Source organism: Taeniopygia guttata, chromosome 10 (assembly GCF_048771995.1).
Source record: "Taeniopygia guttata chromosome 10, bTaeGut7.mat, whole genome shotgun sequence".
Lineage (NCBI taxonomy): Eukaryota > Metazoa > Chordata > Aves > Passeriformes > Estrildidae > Taeniopygia > Taeniopygia guttata.
In genome coordinates this window covers 1,772,603-1,783,185 of record NC_133035.1, presented here as the reverse complement: position 1 = coordinate 1,783,185, position 10,583 = coordinate 1,772,603, and the positions used below count along the sequence as shown (strand labels likewise).

Genomic DNA, 10,583 nt, shown 5'->3' with positions numbered 1-10,583 from the left:
GGTGCAGAGGTGCAGCAGCTCAGGGTGCTGCTGGAGTGATCCTGCCTTGGACTGGGGGTGGTGAATGTGACCCGTGGGAATGGCTTGGGTGGCTGTGGGGGGCAGAGCACCCGAGCCACTGGACAGCTGAGGTGTGACAGAGGTGTGACAGAGGGTTCTGCTCCGTTCTGGAGCTGCACGTGCCTCCCCCAGTGCAGTAGCAGAGCCTGTAGCTAGGTGCCACTCAGCACCAAGGCGTCGTTATTTTTTATGAACTAAGAGAACATTCCCTAATACGCCTTGGAACATTATCGTAAATAATTAAATCTGAGCTGCAGTTGTCACAGTAAATGAACAAAAGATTGTTCCACTCCCCATGTGCAAAGTACAAATCACAGACTTTTAGTCTCCCTCAATTTTTAGTGCCAATTTAAGGAAAACGGCAAAGAACTGATATAAAGTTTCCAGTTTGGGAGAGGATCCAAAATCCCTCCTAAAAAGCCAGCATTTGGGCAGATCAAATCTGTTTTTCTCTCTGCAAAGGCTGAGGAGATTGGGAAGCTCGTTGTGATGGCTCACATCATAGAATTTCAGACTGGCTCGGGTTGGAGAGGACTTTAAAGATCACCCAGTTCCAATCCCCCTGCAGGGACACCTTCCACTAGACCAGGGTGCTCAGGTTTCCTGGGATTTGCAAGTCCTACCTTAAAAGTAAAGCTCAAATCCTCCTCTTGCTAAGGAAACACTTCCCTTAAGTTGAAGGGATATAACAGGGCACAGTTAGGGGGCTATTTATGGGACAAAGGTTTAGTTTAGCTCTTGGGCCACCCCGCTGGTCTGCTCCTAAAGCAGCCAAGCAGAAAAGCGATGTTCCCAAAAGGTGGGATCAACAGCCTGGCATGGCCAGGACCTGGGGAGAACAAAATACAGCCTGTGTCTGGCTTCTGTACATCACAGGGACCCCTGTGGCCACCCAGGCTGTGCTCTGGAGAGTATCTCCTGCCCCCTTGCCTTGCCTTGCCTTGCCTTAAGGCTGTCGGTGTTGAGGACACAAGGGTTTGATGATCTGTGATACTTCTCTGAGGTACATCTCACCTTCCTTAATCTCCCTGTATGTGTCCGAATTCAGAGCAAAATGACCCTGCAGGTGTCCCCATGGCTGGGGGCTGCCTTAGATGGGATCCCCAGGCTGTTCCCAGCACTCAGCCCTGGCCTCCAGCAGGGCAGAGCGAGTGGCAGAGTAATCACCTTCCCCTGCTCCATTCCGGGTTTATGATGCAAAACGTTTTAAAAGGGTGAATAATTAAGTGCTGCTCATAAAAAGGGCTGCTTGGCACTGCTGCCAGGCTCCTCTGGCTCCAGGATCTGGGATCCAGACGGGGCTGTGCAGAGCTGAGACCCATCCTCTGCTGGGCACTGGGCTCATCCCATGGTAGGAGGGAGGACTAAACACCCCAGCTTCCTCTGACAAGGAGGACAGAAACTTTCCATCTGCTGAACAGTCCCCCATGGCTGAATCCATCCACAGGCTGTCCAGTGCAGGGGGTGTTTCTCTTGGCACGATCCAGCAGCGGTAAATAACCCAGAATTTGTGCTTGATGGATGTTCATTCCACACCAGCCTGTCTCCTGAGAGTTATATAATTCCCTTTCCTGCATCTCAGCTGTAAATCCAGAGTGATTCATGGCAGGTCCCTCCACCAAAAGCATTTACAGCCCTGCCACCCTTGGGCAGGGCTGAGGGCAGGGGTGGCCTGTGCTGAGCTGGGGGAATGCTGCCACACTGGGTCTCCATGGGCTGGAGCCCTTGAGCAGGGTGGCTCTGAGTGGCATCAGCTGTCCCACAGGAATGGGACAGTCTGCTCCTCTTCCTCTGGCTGCCAGCAGCCTCTCTTTCTTTTTGCTGCCATTGTGGTGTGGGTGAAGCAACCTCTGTGGGTCTGGAAGGGTCCCATCAGCTCTGAAAGCCCCAGAGAGCAGGGAAGCCAAATTACTGATGGGTTTTGGGGTGGAACCATCCCTTATTCTGCTGTGTAAGCTCCTGCCTGGCCATGAGCCTGGCTGAGGTGGTGGAAGCCTGTGGGATTTATGGCCAGGCTGGGCCCTGCCCACTGCAGGAGTGTGCAGGGGGCTGTGGCACCCCAGGGATTGGGGAATGAAGAAGCAGCTCTGCAAATATTCCTGTGGCAGTGTGTTCAGTGCTCAGGGGTGATATCCCATCTGCAATATTAGCACACATGTAGCAGAGTATATCCCCGTTCCCCCCTTAAATCAGGTGGACCCCGTAGTGGAGGGAGCTGAAAAATTCCCCAGGCAGTTACAAAGGCAGGGGAATGTAATTAATTCTTATCTCTGACAGAGGCAGCAAGCAGCAGGCAGGAAAAAGGGATCTTTCTGGCCTCTTCTCCATGCTGAGGAGCTGGAGAGTAAGGGGGGCTGCTGGACTTTGCCCAGCAGAGGGGCTCCCCATTCCCACCCTGATGCCTGAGCACGGCAATCTGCTGGGAGGAAAGGAAACAGAGACCTGCCAGCCTGCTGCTTATTGGTTTGATCCATCAAAATCCAGGCACCTACCCATGTCAAAACACTGGAACATATAAACAGCTATTTCCAGGTACTGGAAGTATGTCTAAATAAAACCAGCTTGCCTGAACTGCTCATCCCAGACAATAAACACCTGTAAATTGTGGGGTGTCTGTGACGCACTGCTGGAGCACACACATTCCTACTTGGAAAAACATTTTGGAGTGGGATTTATCTTTGGTGGCTGGATGGTGCAGTGAGGGGCAGAGAAGGAGTCAAGAGCAGGGAGCAAGGCATGGGTGGTTCTGGGGAAAAGGGGGCACATGTCTGATGGGGGGATGGACACCCATTGACAAGGTCACCTCCTGCAGCTGGTCCAGAAGCTTCAAAGGAGCCTGAAGCATGAGGCTTTGCTCAGATTCAGGGCCAGGAGTGCTGAGCTTCTCCAAGCACCCCAGCTTTGCCCCAGCTGCTCACCTGCCCCTGGGAAATCCCCTTTACCTCGGGGCAGAGGTGGGATGGTGGGACCAGGTCTCAAGGACAAAGCCCAGTCATGGTGAGGCTGTGGAGCTCTGCTCTGGGCGGGAGAAAAAGGTCTCTGCTCTGTGCAGGGTGTTCAAGCTCCATCCAACTTCACCAAATGCTGATCAATTCCTCCGTTTTTAATGTTCCTGTCCTCCCAAGAAGCCTCGCTTTCTTTTTTCTCTTCTTTTCCTCTCTGTCACTGGCCATTGCATTTTCATCTCCTTCTGCCGATAGTTCATTTTCATTTGACGTATTAATCTGTGCTTCTTTCTGTAAAGATAACTCATCCCTGCGTGGTGGCAGGAGTGCATAACCAGCACCATGCCAGGAATATTTTACTCCCTTTGAAAAGACGATGGAATAACAAGTAACCAGAGTTGAGCTGGCATCACCCATCCATTTTAAGGAGCCAGAGGTCCCTGGCAAGAGGCCTGGAGTAAGAGCTTTGCAGGTGGGTGAGGTTTGGAACAGGTGCTGGGGGTCATGATGCCAAGGTGGGGCTGGATGCTGCCCCCCCTCCCTACACACACTGGAACGTTGGGCTCTTGGCACTGGCTTCATTTATTTGCTGCTGTTAATCAGGCTTGTGGCTGGCTGGCAGCTTTAATGCTGTTTATATAAGGAATGGTAGCAGTGTACAAGAGCAATTATTCCCACCAATCTGCCTAGGGGTGGGAACTGTGCTGATTCCAGCACCCCATGCCTGACAGCGGGGGCATGGGAGGTACCACACAGGGTGGCAGATGCCACCGAGAGCAAGGTTTGACAGCAAAAGCTGCCCAGCTTCCCCTGCACCCATCTGCCAAAACCACACAGCCCCGGGGATGCTCCCAGTGCTGTTCCCTTAAATGCTTAAAAGGACTCCATCTGGTTTTAATTATTCAAATGAGCTGACAGGGTAATCAATATAAATGGTTCAATGTGGCCAGGACTAGTGTCAGCTCTGCTGCAGCACCTATAGAAGCTCTGGAGGGGGGGTGGGTCCTTGGAGGGGTGCTGGGCTCCCCTGCTCTGCGGGCACGGGGGGCATGGCAGCCTAGGCTGGGGTCAGGGCAGGGGTTGTGTCCACAGCCACCCTGTCAGAGGCAGGATTTAAGGCCATAACCCACGGCACTTCTGGCTCTGGCTGCTGTTTTATTGCTAATATACTGCTAATTGCACTCTGCTGTGTGGTGATACTAATAAAGAGAGATTTAGAAAGCAGGAGGCTGGAGAGAGTAAATCAAGGGCACGGTGCAGCATGAGCTCTCTGCATCACAATTACACACAGGTCCCTGGCACCAGGAAAGGGTGAGGGACACCAGGACCTGCAGCTGGGGTCCCCTTAGCACCCCGAGATGCTGGTGGTGAGACATCCTGGGGTGGGAACCTCAACTGCTCCCTGGAGGAGCTGGAACCTTGTGTCCCTGTGCCCTCCATGATAACAAAGTTTCTCCTGACCCCTTTCTCCTCTGGGAGCTGTGACCACGCTGCTTTTTTGTTGTGTTGCCATGGAAATGCTGCCTGCATCCATCCCTGGTCCTGCCTGTGTCCATCCTGCCGTGGTCCTGTGTGTGTCCTGTCTGCACCTCAGCCTGGTCCTGCAGCTGGTGAGTGGCACCAGGCTCCTCCCTCGGGGCTCAGAGGGGTTCTCCCATCTCTGTGAATGCTGCACAAAACGCTATTAAGCGATGAAAAGTGAAAGAGGGGGAGGAGGAGGAGGTGGCCACCCCTGGGTCATTGACTCTGGCCCTGCTGTGCCTCGGTGCAGGTGAGATTCATCAAGGCAGCCCCACCTCGCAGTGGGCTCATGCAAAGGCAGCCCCTGAAAGGAGAACAGCTGAAATTCTGCATGTGGCTGGAGGGGAACCATGGCAAAAGCTGGGGAGAGGGGTCAGTGACATCCCTGTCACCACCTCCAGCCAGCTGTGGGTTTTCCAGGTTTGTCCAGCCCTGGGTGAGGGCAGAGCTGAGGTTGGGCCTGCTCCTTCTGTTCCCAAACCCTCGTTTTTGCTTTGTGTTATGGCATGGAAATGTTTGACTTTACAGCCTTAGTTTATATTGCCAGGAAGTAACTTAACCGTGCTCTCTAAGTGTTGAAGCTGCATTTCTTTTTGATGATTTCAAAGATTTATTAAGTTCTCCCAGGGAGAAAGAAGGAAAGGGGAGGAATAAAAAAAAAAGAAAACCAACCAAACCATGCCAGCAAATAAGATTCAGTGGTAAGCCCAGCAAATAAACCCAAAATATATGTGCAGTGTTTAGAGATTTCGCTGGAGCATTCACTTGCTGCCAGCTCCTGTCTACAACAGGATGTAGATGTTCAGTATTATCCTTGGCTGTAGAAGCTTTGGGGATGCTGTTTTCAGGGTTCCCCCTTTATTTTGGGGGGTGGGATGCAGGAGTTGAGCAGGGGGTAATTTGGGGTTTGCTGTTTGCTAACAGCTGGAACACTGGGAAGTGCTCCTCCAAACCACTCAGCTGCAATGAAAACACAGTGAGTGCTTCCTGAGCTGGAATCTGGAGCGGTTCCTGGGCAGCCTGGGAACATGAGAGATGGGTCCAGTTCACCGCACAAGTTAGTTGCAATTAATTAATGAACTGGTTCTATTAATTTACTCCAGAATCCAATCACTGGAAGATGAGGTCACAGCTGGCAGAGACATAGCAGCAGGTTGCAGAGTTTTCTGCAAAATAAATTAGTAGCATTTAATTTCGAGAATCCAGGGGAAAAAAAATGTGTTGAGAAGTGATGGAGGCCTGGAAATCAGCTGGGGCTGCAGCCAGGAGAGGCATGGCCAGCTGTGAGGTGGGTGAGACACAGGGCCAGGCTTCTCTCCAGGGGTGTTTATGTGCCTGTTCCATCAACCTGCTGCTCCCAGGACTGAGCCATGTGCCTCCAGAGGAGAAATTCCTGGGGGAAGCCAGTCTAAATTACTGTCTCCCCCAAATAGATGTGATTTGAAGCAATTTTCTGAAGTGTGGGATTATTACAGGTAAGTTATATATTGATTTTGAAGGCTTTCAGGTGAGCAGAAACATTCCTGCCTCATCACAGAAAAGCTGAAGGGTTGGGGTGGGTTTTTTTTGGAGGGAAGAAGAGGGAAATGCAGCATAATAAGGCAGAAGTGAGACATAGGAAGGCAGAGATGGGTTTGAGATCCCCAAAAGAGCTCTAGCCACTGAATTATCCTCAGTGAGAAGCAAAAAGCAGTGAATTGTGGTTCTCAAGGTCCCACGGGTGTTTGGCTTCCTCCCTTTTCCCCTGCACCCAGCATCCAGCCCAGAGAGGGGGCTGCTTATCAGGGGAAGTGCTGAGATAAATCCCCATTAATCTCTGCTTGCTGTGTGTAAAGGGCAGTGGCTCTGCATGTTATTTTCTCACCTCTTTGGTGAGCTGATGGAAAATCAAGTCATATTCCTCTTCCAGTCCCTGCTCTGACAGAGGCCAAGCTGCTGTGTTTGGGTGTGGGATGCTGTGGGAAGATGTACTGGTGTAATTACCTACAACATACCAGCAATCCACCTGCCTGGGGAACTGCAGAAATTGCAGCTTTCCTCAATAAAAACTACCCTTTGATGGCACCTGGGCTGCCCAGATCCTCCCTAGTGCTCGTGGAAAGAGGATTGCTAACATCTAACCTGTCCCTTCCTCTCCTTCTCACGCTGGATGCAGGGAACAGCTTTCTCTCCCACTTTGCAGCCATCACCAGCTGCATTTGCAGACTCACTTTTGCCCTTGACACTCTCTTCTCTGGGTTAAGCAACTCAAATTCATTCAACCTTTTGTATTCCCCAGATCTTCTGGACTGACTTCATTGAATTCATTAGTGGGTTCTTAGGCCAGGAGAAGGGAAGACCCTGCCTGAGCCCCAGGCCCATCTCTGGAGGTGAGTATTCTTCACCTGCCACGATGCTTTGGGGCCCTTTGGGAAGGTACAGGGGATATTTTAAGCAGTTTTGGGGACTTTTTTGCCTTTACCTCTTTTGCAGAAGGCTGGCAGCACCACTTGCAGCTGAGGAATTAGCTCTCGGCGTCTTTATCTAAGCACATCAATTTGGCTTTTCCTGAACTCAGTCCTGCAGGAGCACCTCACTGCTTCTCCCTCCATGTATATAGTTAGGTATTTTCCCATATCCAATTAATCCAGCCCCTGCCTCAATCCATCCTGCCTTTCATTCTGCTGCAATAAAGCCTCTTTTGTTAGCGGTGTGCTGCTGGATATGCTCCTCTGTCAGGCTGGTGTGAAACATCCCCACACCCTGCCGGGCAGGGACGTTCATTACCCTCTTCTGCAAGCCTTAGTGCTGGGAAGGGCAAGGGAAGAGGTTCATTATATTCTGAGCCTGAGCCTCCTGGATGAGAGGCAGCCAGAGGGAAGGAGAGCTCAAGCATTGCTGTGGTTAGTCAGAAAAAGTTGGGGCTGTAACCCCAGGAATTGGGATGGATCTTGCTGGAGCATCATACCAGGGGTTTTTTAGCACTGTATTACTGTGGCTGCATCTCAGTTTGGCTACCCAAACCGGGCCCAAGAGACTCTGAACCTTTTTCTCCCCATCAGAAACCCTTTAAGGCAATAAATGGTTTTCTTTCCATGGATGACATGTTTTAGTTCCATTCTCTCCCCTCCTTTCCCCTCCCAGCCCAGGGATAATGAATCCAGACTGGCTGGAGTGTTCAGGTGCATTCAGGGAAGGAGATGATTCTGTAGAGTTCCTCCTGTACCTGGTGAGGCTGAGGGTGTCCTGCCAGTGGGATGTCATTAGGCTTAGGGAGATGATACTTGGAAATGCAGTTCTTTCCTGGATCCTCCTGCCAGCAGGTGTTTTCTCTGAAAGATGCAGCTGGGATTGCAATCACTGAGCTGGGCATCACATTAACTCTGCCCCATTTGAGATGTGTTGTGCAAAATGGGTCATCACAAGGCATTTGGAGATGGGACAGCTTCTCCAAAGCCTTGAGGAATACAACTCTTCTTCCTTTCCCAGCTGAGGCTGGTGAGCAGGTCATTGCCATCCCTCTCCTTTCCCTCCTGATGGATGCTGTGCTGTTCCAAGTTTAGCATCAGTGGGTCTGTCAGAAAAATTAATTTTTTAATTAAAAACATTTTTTTTTTGTGGTGCTTTAATGTCTGGATCTGGAGTAATTATTAGTAGCTCCAGGGAGACTGTGCTTTAGAAAAATTGTTGGTGCTACTGCAAAGGAATTTATCTGATTAACGTCAGCTTTCATACGTGGCTGTCGTGGGGGATGGATGAGGGTGGGAGTCCTGCTGCTCTCAAGCAAACTGATTAATCATGGAAAATGAGGCAGGGCTCTGCAGGTGCTGATTTTCCACCTCAGAGGTGGGCTGGGAGCAAGAGAGCTCCCTTGCCACCCCCTACCCTGCACACAGGTCCTGGGATGTGGCTGGAACGATTGGAGAGGTGAGTGATGAGTTTGTCCCTAGCTGGAATAAAGAGGCAAGAAAACACCAAATGAGAGTGTTAGCAAAACCTTGGAAATTCTTGCTCCCATCCTGGGTGGGAATGGAGGGGCTGCTACCACCCCAGGGCTGGGGATGCTTGGTGATGTCCCCATCCAGCCCCTGCCCTGCTGTGGCTGCTTGCCCCATTTTCCATGGCCAAAATCCTTCTCCCAGCCTAAGATTCCCTGAGGGAAACAGCTTTTCTCCCAGCTTTTCCTTCTCAACTCCTTATTTCCTTCCCAACTCCTCCCCAACTCCACAGGTTTATTCCTGTGCTGAAGTGTAAGCGTTTCTATTCTTCCCAAAACTCCTGGCTCTGGAGGTTTTTGCTGGTTTAATCCCTGTAGCCCTGGCTGTGCTGGTTGGTCCAGCTTTGGATTCTCTTGGCTGGGGGAGATTAACTGGGCAAAGTGGTGTGAAGGCACCTGTTTGCTCATCCATCCTCCTTCTGCAAGCACCTCCTGGTGATAGGGATGGATGGATGGATGGAAGAACTGAAGGGAGGGATGCAACAGGAGGCTCTGGGCTGTGCAGAAGAAGGAGAGACCAACCCCTGCGCTGCTCAGGACCCTCTTCCCCTCGCAGAACCAGTTTACCCAATTCCATCATAACATTACCAGCTCTTTCCCTAATATTCTCTGCAGGCTCCAGCAGATCCTGCCCTTTGTGCCCAATTAACAGGCTGTACCCTGGAGAGTGGGAGGCAATACAAATATTTTCCATGTAGTAATAGGACATTTTTTAAAAGTTCTTTTTTAAAAAAAATTTTTTGGCTGTGGTGCTGTCATTATAATATTGATTTGACATCCAGGTGTCAGAAACAGCTGGATGGCAGAAAAAATGGCAACTTTAATTCATTTTGCAGGCAGGGGAGTGGGGGGAAGAGTTTCCTCGAGGCTTTTCTTCCCCGCGCCACCTTCCCTCTGCGATGCTCCATGTTCCACCCTGACAGGAACATTTATAAACTGCCACTGTGGGGAGTATTATTAACAGCTCGATTCCTTAAAGATGCAATTAATTATTCACCTGCTTCCAAATCAGTTTAAGCAGCTTCTAAGCTGCAGTGTAAATAAAACCTTCCCAACTCTCCTCTCCTCTTTCATACACGTATTCCTGGTATTCATAAAGCGGAGCTATTTAAATTGAGCCAAACTAGCAGTTATTGTAAATTACTGCAGCTCCATTGGCTTCCCGGGCTCTCTGCTGAGTTACACCAGCCAGGAATTTAACTCATCCTTGTGGGGATGGCAACTGTCGCTATTTCCTCGTTTGCTGTATTTTTAGGCTATTTTTACCTTGTTGCTAAATCCCTCCTGTTTTGTTGTGCCTGTCCCCCTTTAGCCCAATCTCCTTTTTACCTGTTTGCTATTCAATAAATCATCTCCTAAATGATCCCCTGACTTGAGCATCAGCTACAACGCCTTGGTGCAGGGTTTATTTATATTTTTTTCTTCCCTCTTTGGAAAGACGTTGATTAGGTCTCAGCTGACTGCTGCCTTCAAAGGAGGAAATGCCGACTGTGCTCCGGGGGGGTCTGCAAGCAAAAGGCTCATTTATTGTGGTTAAGTTTCTGGGCTGAAATTTAGGTTTGGCAAATGGTAGATATTTGGGAAGAAAACATTTTAAAAAGAGGTTTGGATTTTTTTCTCTCAGGGAAAGCTGAGACCTGCGGTGGATTTTAATGGGAGTGGATGGGGCAGAGCTCCTGAAATACCTTGTCATCACCACCCAGAAACGTTGAGCCTCCAGGGCTGAAGGGACAAGGAAGCGAGCAGAAATACCTGGGGGATGCTCACCTCCATAAATAGACTCTGGAAAAAAAAATAAATTAAATGCATAAAAATCCCCTTTCAGGGTCCATCTCCAGCAGCTGCTTCCTGTGTTTCAAAGAGGCCAGGCCAAATCTTTGCACAGATTAGTAGTTAACAATGGAGTTAATAATGATAATGGCACAAACGTCCTGTGCCTGCGTGAGCTACACTTAGGAAAATCTGCCAGCACCAGGTAATCACCATGTTTCACACTGTCAATGAGATCAATCATGTCGAGAGCCCATTCATCAATCAGCTGCGCCTGGGGCTTAGCAGGCAAGGGGGGAGAACAGGCAGCT

At 50.2% G+C, this 10,583-nt stretch overlaps 1 long non-coding RNA gene across 2 annotated transcripts; it reads left to right on the top strand.

Annotated features, from left to right (window-relative positions):
• Positions 1-3,304: 3,304 nt before the first annotated feature.
• Positions 3,305-10,295, top strand: LOC121470546 (uncharacterized). 2 transcript variants are annotated; one of them, XR_005981578.2, is made up of 3 exons: positions 3,305-3,477; positions 6,805-6,895; positions 10,127-10,295. It is a non-coding gene; the product is annotated as an uncharacterized lncRNA (long non-coding RNA). The 2 variants fall into 2 exon arrangements; XR_012057615.1 differs by lacking the exon at positions 3,305-3,477 and adding an exon at positions 4,499-4,615.
• The last annotated feature ends 288 nt before the right edge of the window (positions 10,296-10,583 follow it).